Source organism: Castor canadensis, chromosome 2, assembly GCF_047511655.1.
Source record: "Castor canadensis chromosome 2, mCasCan1.hap1v2, whole genome shotgun sequence".
Classification (NCBI taxonomy): Eukaryota; Metazoa; Chordata; class Mammalia; order Rodentia; family Castoridae; genus Castor; species Castor canadensis.
Genome location: NC_133387.1, coordinates 7595404 through 7602560, shown reverse-complemented (window position 1 = coordinate 7602560; position 7157 = coordinate 7595404). Strand labels below are relative to the sequence as shown.

The 7157-nt window shown below is 46.6% G+C and overlaps 1 non-coding gene across 1 annotated transcript; it reads left to right on the top strand.

Moving 5' to 3' along the window:
* Positions 1–6677: 6677 nt before the first annotated feature.
* Positions 6678–6749, top strand: Trnay-gua (transfer RNA tyrosine (anticodon GUA)). Its single transcript has one exon. It is a non-coding gene; the product is annotated as a tRNA-Tyr (tRNA).
* Positions 6750–7157: the final 408 nt, after the last annotated feature.

Below are 7157 nucleotides of genomic sequence, written 5' to 3'. Positions count from 1 at the left end.
CACTCTTTGCCACCTTCCATCTTGAATAATTTTTATATATTAACTATTTTTCATGAAGCGTGAGGTCCCTTGATTATAAGACATCTTTATAGTCTTATATACATTATATACATATAGACTATATACATATAGTCTTTATATACATTACTAAGCAAGGAAAACTTGCATCATCCAAGAGCAGTGTTAGGTCCTTTCAAGTGAAGATGAGCTTCCACTAAGTCAGATCCTAGACTGCTCTTGAGTTTGACCTGGCTTCAGTCATCTGGAATCCCACCATTTTGGTTGGCACTGGGGAGTTCAGTTCTGTAGCAGCAACTCCTACCAGGAATCCCAGGTTATAGACGACTGTCACCCTGAAATGCCTGTGCCTCCCTTAACCTTAACAATGGAGAGAAAGTTCCTTATCCTCCAGGGAGAAAAGGTGGCAGGTTCTCTGGTCTTGTAAATTCATCTTAACATTCTGCAGCAGACTGAATTGGGTCCTCAAGCTTATACACTGAAGCCCTAACTTCCAATTTGGTATTTGGAATAGGGCCTTTGGAGGAGGTACTAGGTTTAGGTGAGGGCATCAGGGAAGTGGCTTCATCCTTGTGATGGGATTAGTGCCCTTATAGGAAGAGGCTGGAACTCTGCATGGTAAGAAGGCAGCAAGGTAGGAAGAGAATCCTCATCAGGGCCCAGCTGTGCTGACACTTGATCTCAGACTTCAGCCTCCAGAGCTCCGAGCAGTCAATTTCTGTTGTTGAAGCCATTCAGTCTATATTTCATTATGCAGCCTGAGCTGGTTAAGATACCTACCCCCCAAAAGCTTTCTGATTGCTTCCTTGTTACTGTGCCTTTCTAGAATTTCCACTCCATTTACTGTAGGCTATTGCCATGACCAAGCTTCAAGGGCCCATTTCAGCAAATGATTAATGCCAGCCCCAGGTGTCCTTACTGAAACACTGAATCCTGAGTCATGGGGAGGCTACCCATGGCAGTGAATTCCCTCCTGTTCCAGCCTCATGTCTGCCCTCTCCCAGTGATCCAGACCCTCGTGCATTTCACCCATTGTCATGGATCAAATTGTGTCTCTCAAAAGATATGTTCAAGTCCTAACCCCTGGTACTATGGGTATGACCTAAGTTCGAAATAGGGTTTTTGCAAATATAATTAGGATTTAAGTAAGATGAAGTAGAGTGAGCCCTTAATCCAATATGACTGCTATCCTTGTGAGAAGAGAACACCACAAGAAGGTGCAGGTACACACAGGAGGACATGGGATGGTGAGTTTGGAGTGGCATGTCTACCTGTGAAGAAATACCAGTGACTGCCAGCAACTCCAGATTACAAGAGAACAATGTGGAACAGATTCTCCCCTAGAGCCTTTAGAGAGCTTGGCCCTGCTGACACCTTGACTTCAGGATTCCGGCCTCCAGAATAATGAAAATAAATTTCCATTCTTTTAAGGCCCCTGGTTGTCAGCAACCCTAGGAAGCTGCTAACACTGCTCTCCAGGTCTGGCAATTCATTGGCATATAAATTATTTCCTCCTGGGACAGAGATGGGACTTTCCACGCTGGGCTGTGCTGAGTTATGACTCCAGGTCACTGGCCTGGAGTGGCACACCTGGAGGAGAGAAAGGCAAGATCAAGATTATTAAGGGTTTCAAGATGAAGACAGTAGAGCATGAAACCAAATGCAGGCCCTTCACAGGGTCCTGTGCTTCTTCTGCACAGTTTCCATGCTTATGAAATCCTGAACTATGGGTGTCTCAAAAGTTTGCTTAGTTGGGTGCCTATGGCTCATGCCTACCTACTCAGGAGGCAGAGATCAGCAGAATCAAAGTTCGGAGCCAGCCCAGACAAATAGTTTGCAAGACCCTGGTGGAGTGGCTCAAGGTGTAGGCCCTGAGTTCAAGCCCCAGTTCTAAAAACAAAAAACAAAACCAAAAAAATCCTACAGACCTTGGGTAACCGGGGAGTTGAGTCAAGGATTCCCTCTCTCCTTTCAGGGATACTCCTCAGCCTGTACTCTTCCCTGGTGACAGGAGCAGATATATTCCTTCAAAACCTCACTCCTGTCTGGTGCAGTGGCTCAAGTGGTACAGTGCCTGCCCAGCAAGCGTGAGTTCCTGAGTTCAAATGCCAGCACCACCAAAAAAACCAAACCAACCAACCAACCAAACAAAAAAACCCTCACTCCTGAAGTGGTTATAGCACTCTCATATTTTGTCCCCTAGTTGCATTGGTGGGGCACAATCCTAACCAAACCAACTAGAGTCCTTCCCTAAGATTTTTTCCAGCTCAAGCCTTTTTGTCTCTGGCAACAGAAGTGTGGAAGTGTGAGCCTAATAAATGGTGGAGGCAGGGTCTCAGCTGCCTGGAGAAACTGCTTTGAGACATCAAAGCTGACTTAAGAGGGAACCAAAGGAGAAAAATGAAGCAAGAGACATCTGACAGCATTTGAATTCCTGGCTGTCGCTTCTTCACTGATATTTTCACTGTGGCCCAATAAATATTTTATTTTGCACCAGTTGAAATTTAATGTCTGCCACTGACAGCTAGTGTTAGTACAACATGATGTTTAAGATGACACGACACTGAGGCCCAGTTCAATGTCAGGGCATGTGACTTCAGATCAAGAGGGCCCTGCTTCAAATCCAGGTGTCCCCTGTTTTCTCCACTTGCAGGTGGAGTCCGTCTTTTGGGATGGAGTAGTACGTAGCAGGGAAAGGTGGTGATAGCGGGGAAACAATGGGAAAACCTTAAGGAACTGGAGAAATAGATGGTGAGAACAATGAACAGATGTCCACCAGAGGGAGCGATGTGATCAGATGAAGCTTGAAACAAAACAGGACAATGATCCGGCAATGTCTGGGTTGGAGGATAAAACGGGGAGAATAGACCTACACTATTTCAGTCAACGACCTGAGCTGGGCTAAGCCTTGCTACTTCAACCTCACCTGCAGGTCCAGTCCCACAGCCCTTGCAATCTTCCCTTTCTCCATGCTGCTGACAGAAACTTCAAGAAAATAGTTTCTCTTTTGTGGCCCGTACGTGACGCTCAAGTGCAAAAGACCTCTTTTGGCCTTGGGTGCAGACACTTCACCTGGAGGCCTGAGACTAGAAGAATGGTCACATTGCAGGTATGTCACAGTGGGGACAATTCTCTGGACCATGAGCCCTCTGGGGTGCCAAGATAAACTCTTATTCAGCTAGGGGCCCCCAGCACCTGACACACACTGAACACGGTAGAGGCCCAATAAATAGCTGTTGAATGCATGGACTAGCACTCCCCTCTTCTGTGTCCCCACAGTCACCCCCACTTCTCTACCCCTTCCCAAAGCTCCTCCCTGTCTCTTCTTCAGGGCCAGTTCTGACAAGGAAGCCCTTCTTGAAGCAGCTGGAAAGGCTGGGCCCATGGGGTTTGCATGGTCTTGTTGTGAGAGGGAGGCTCTGGGGAATAAGAGCCTGTAGAAAGACTGACCTTTTCAGGATGTACTTGGAATGTTTGATCTGCAGTTCAGCCACCTGGCCTGAGTTCCGTCCTTTGCTCTGCACTACATTCAAATGAACTTTTCCGTTTCTTGCTTTAGGAGGTAGGAGACCTCAGCACAGGTGTTTGTAAAGAATTTACTTCCCGTTCATTTTCACTCAAAAACAGATATCAGGGATCTATTTTTATTTTATAGATTTAAGCACTGTGTACCAGATTCACAGGAAAGTAATGCAGGATCCTAGACCAGTGGTGGCAGACAGCCCCAAGCTAAAACTACGGAATATAAGGTAGGAATCTGAGACACACACGTGACCATCAGTAAAGCCACTGTCTTTGAGATCTTTCTTCCCTTCTGTTTTTTTCCTTCCTTTCTTTCTCTTTCTTCCTTTCTACCTTCCTTCCTTCCTTCCTTTCCTTTTTTTTTTTTTTGCGTGGTACTGGGGTTTGAACTCAGGGACTACTCCTTGAGCCACTCCACCACCCCTTTTTTGTGATGGGTTTTTTGAGATAGGGTCTTGTGAACTGTTTGCCCAGGCTGGCTTTGAGCTGAGATCCTCCTGATCTCTGCCTCCTGAGTAGCTGGAATTACAGGTGTGAGCCACTGCGCCCGGCCTTCTTTCCTTTCTGATAGTGCTGGGTGCTCTACTGCTTGGGCTGTGCCTCTAGCCCTGCCTTTGAGATCTGGCTTGCAGTGCAGTAGCTGACCTCCACCTTCTGTCCTCTGACCTTATCATCACGACCTCTTTCCATTGCCTGGGTCACTTTTTCATCACTGGTGTCTCTTCATGTCCTGTCACCTCTGCCTACTGAGCTTAGATTCTATGGCCCAGTGCAGTAATCACTCTCTTGCAAATACCCATGTTTGGCCCTCTCTTCCTGTTCTGTGCTCACCTTGTGAAATTACAACCTAGTAATGCACTTAGCTCGTGTCCAAAAGTGCAGTAGGGTGTTGGTGGGGGAAGCACACAAAGGGACTGACTGGACTCACCTGCGACCAAATCTTCTGCTACTCTGTGTTGTCCATTGGCTTTCTCCATTTCTGGGATGACTTTTTCATCTCTTCCGGGATCTTCTCAAATCCTCAATACTTCCTTTTCATCTTCGATTGTAGCTGAATATGTTGACTATTCAGAAAACAAGCAATCAGATGAGAATCAGCTCCATCTTTTTCCCATCAATTCCAACCAACCAGTCTCCATTTTACTCACTGACTCTGCCTTCCTTCCTATTAGGAAGAAGTTCTCATTCTCTCCCAAGGCCAACCAATCACTTGTAAGTTAAATTAAATCCTACCCCATGCCTTCTCAAGGACCCCAAGATGACAATGCCTTTTTCTCTCTGGCATGTTTCTCTCTCTTCTCAGGATTATTATCACAGCCTTAATAGTGCCCATCTCTTAAAAAGTTCCTCTTGATCCCATGACTGCTCCAGTTTCTGCCCACTTTTGTGCTCCCCTTTTCCAGCAAAACTGTTCAAAAGAAATGTCTGTAATCACTGACTGCTGCCTTACTCCCGCTCCAATTCAGCTTGCATTTTACCTGGTCCATGGAAATAGTGTTTATCAAGTCATTGGTGACTCATACTTGCTTGATATGTTGACAGTGCCAGAGGCCAATTCTCTCTCCCTTTTTAACTTGACCTGTCATACTTTTGTAAGCTGCACGTGCAGCTCCATCAGACTCAATGGTCCTCCCCCTTGAACGGTCAAAGTCCTCTCAGTCTAAGGCCCGGGTGTGACCATGTGTGAGATTATTGGACAGGACTCAGAGAATTATTGCAGAGCCAGCCTGCCTCACTTCTTAGCATGGATCTGGCCACTGCAGGGACAGGGACATAAACCCTCTCTACTGAAAGACCCTATGGTGACTATGGGTGTGAGTGATGGGTGCAGTGATGGAGGTAGGTATGAGGGCCCAGGGGGCCCGGGGATGAAGCAGTGGGACGGGGTTTCCACGCAGGCAGTGCTACGTGTGCTAAACATAACCAACAATGACGGGTTCAGTGCAGAAGGGCCTACTGCGGGGAGTCCTCCAAGGCCAGGGGAGTAACTTCCCTCTGGAGGTGGAAGAGGCCTGGGCTCACACTGTTGGATATTTTGGTTGTTTCTAATTCTTTACCATTTTAAGGAGTGCTGTGATGGAATTTATCAATGCTTTTTTTTATTATAACACTCTTAGCAGTGCTGAGAGCTAGGGTTTATGAGTGACTGTTTACTTTCTTCCAGGCACTTTTAGGTGTCCTTTTTTATTTAATAACCACAAACACATAAGGAACAGGTACTATTGCTATTCCCAAGCTAAAAGATCTGAAAATGGGGCTTGGGTGTAGGTTGGTAGCAGAGCAGTTGCCTAGCACAAAGCCCTGGGTTTGATCCCCAGCACTGCAAAAAAAAAATCTGGTAACAGAGGGTCAATGAGGTTAAGTGACTCTCTTAGGATCCTAGTTAGTAAGTAGTAAAACCATGATTTAAACTCAGGTCTTGATTCAAACCTAGTTCTCTCTGACTCCAGGGCCTCAAGTTATTGTTATTAGAAAATGCTCACCTCACTGCTAGGCACCCCTTTAGTTTTCACACAATGACTCAGGTCCCCTGTGGGCCAGAATCCATGGTAGTTCCATCTGCCTGTGCTCCCTCCAAACAGGGTTGATAGAGGTGGCCTGAGGGAGCAGAGCTGACTGCAGGTCACCTGGGTAAGAGGTGTGAGTCCCTGCAGGGTGCAAGGGAAAGGGCACCCCATGGGACCCGATGTTGGGGTGCAGACCTTAGAACAGGGATAAATCTCTAGTTCAAGAGCAGCCTCCCCTGTTGGTCCTCAAAAAAGGGGCTACCATGACAGGCCACAGCAGCGAGGGCAGGGAGCCTGGTGAATTGTGGAGGTCCTACTGTGGATGAGAAGGAGCACAGTCTAGCAGGAAGGGCTTAATTTTGCACAGAAGCAATCAGTTTTGGAGATTCAAGAATGTTGGCAGAAGACAGATGTGACTGTCAGGATCAACAAGTGACTTGATTCAGTGACCATGTGAGAGTGGAGGTGGACAGCAGGCAGTGAGGTTCCAGCAATAATTTATCTCTCAGCTGCATAAGGAGCCAACACGATGGTTAGGACACCATCATTGGTGTCTGGGTGTGGCAAGCCATGTGAAGATGTGATGATTTTTTAATTCAATAGGTACAGTCAGGGCTTAGAGACAGGCTTGGGGGTATGCCTCAGGGATAGAGCATTTGACTGTAGATCAAGAGGTCCCTGGTTCAAATCCAGGTGCTCCCTACTTCTTTACTTCTTTTCTTTTTTTCAGTATTGGGGCTGGAACTCAGGGCTTACACCTTGAGCCACTCCACCAGCCCTTTTTTGTAAAGGGTTTTTTTGAGATAGGGTCTTGCAAACTCTTTGCTGAGGCTGGCTTTGAACTGCAATCCTCCTGATCTTTGCCTCCTGAGTAGCTGGGATTACAAGTGTGAGCCACTGGTGCCTGGCTTCTTTACTTCTTTTAATCACTGAAGCAAATACTCTTCTCTCTACTTTTGGCCGTTAAGTTAATCTGCTCTGTCTTGTCATAAAGTTTAAGGTCTGTCTAGATCAGAATAAGCTCTGAGAATCCTCCTGCTATGCTTTGGATGTTGACTATCTCCCAAAATCCACCTGTTACAGGCTTGGTCCTCTGGGTGGTGCTATTGG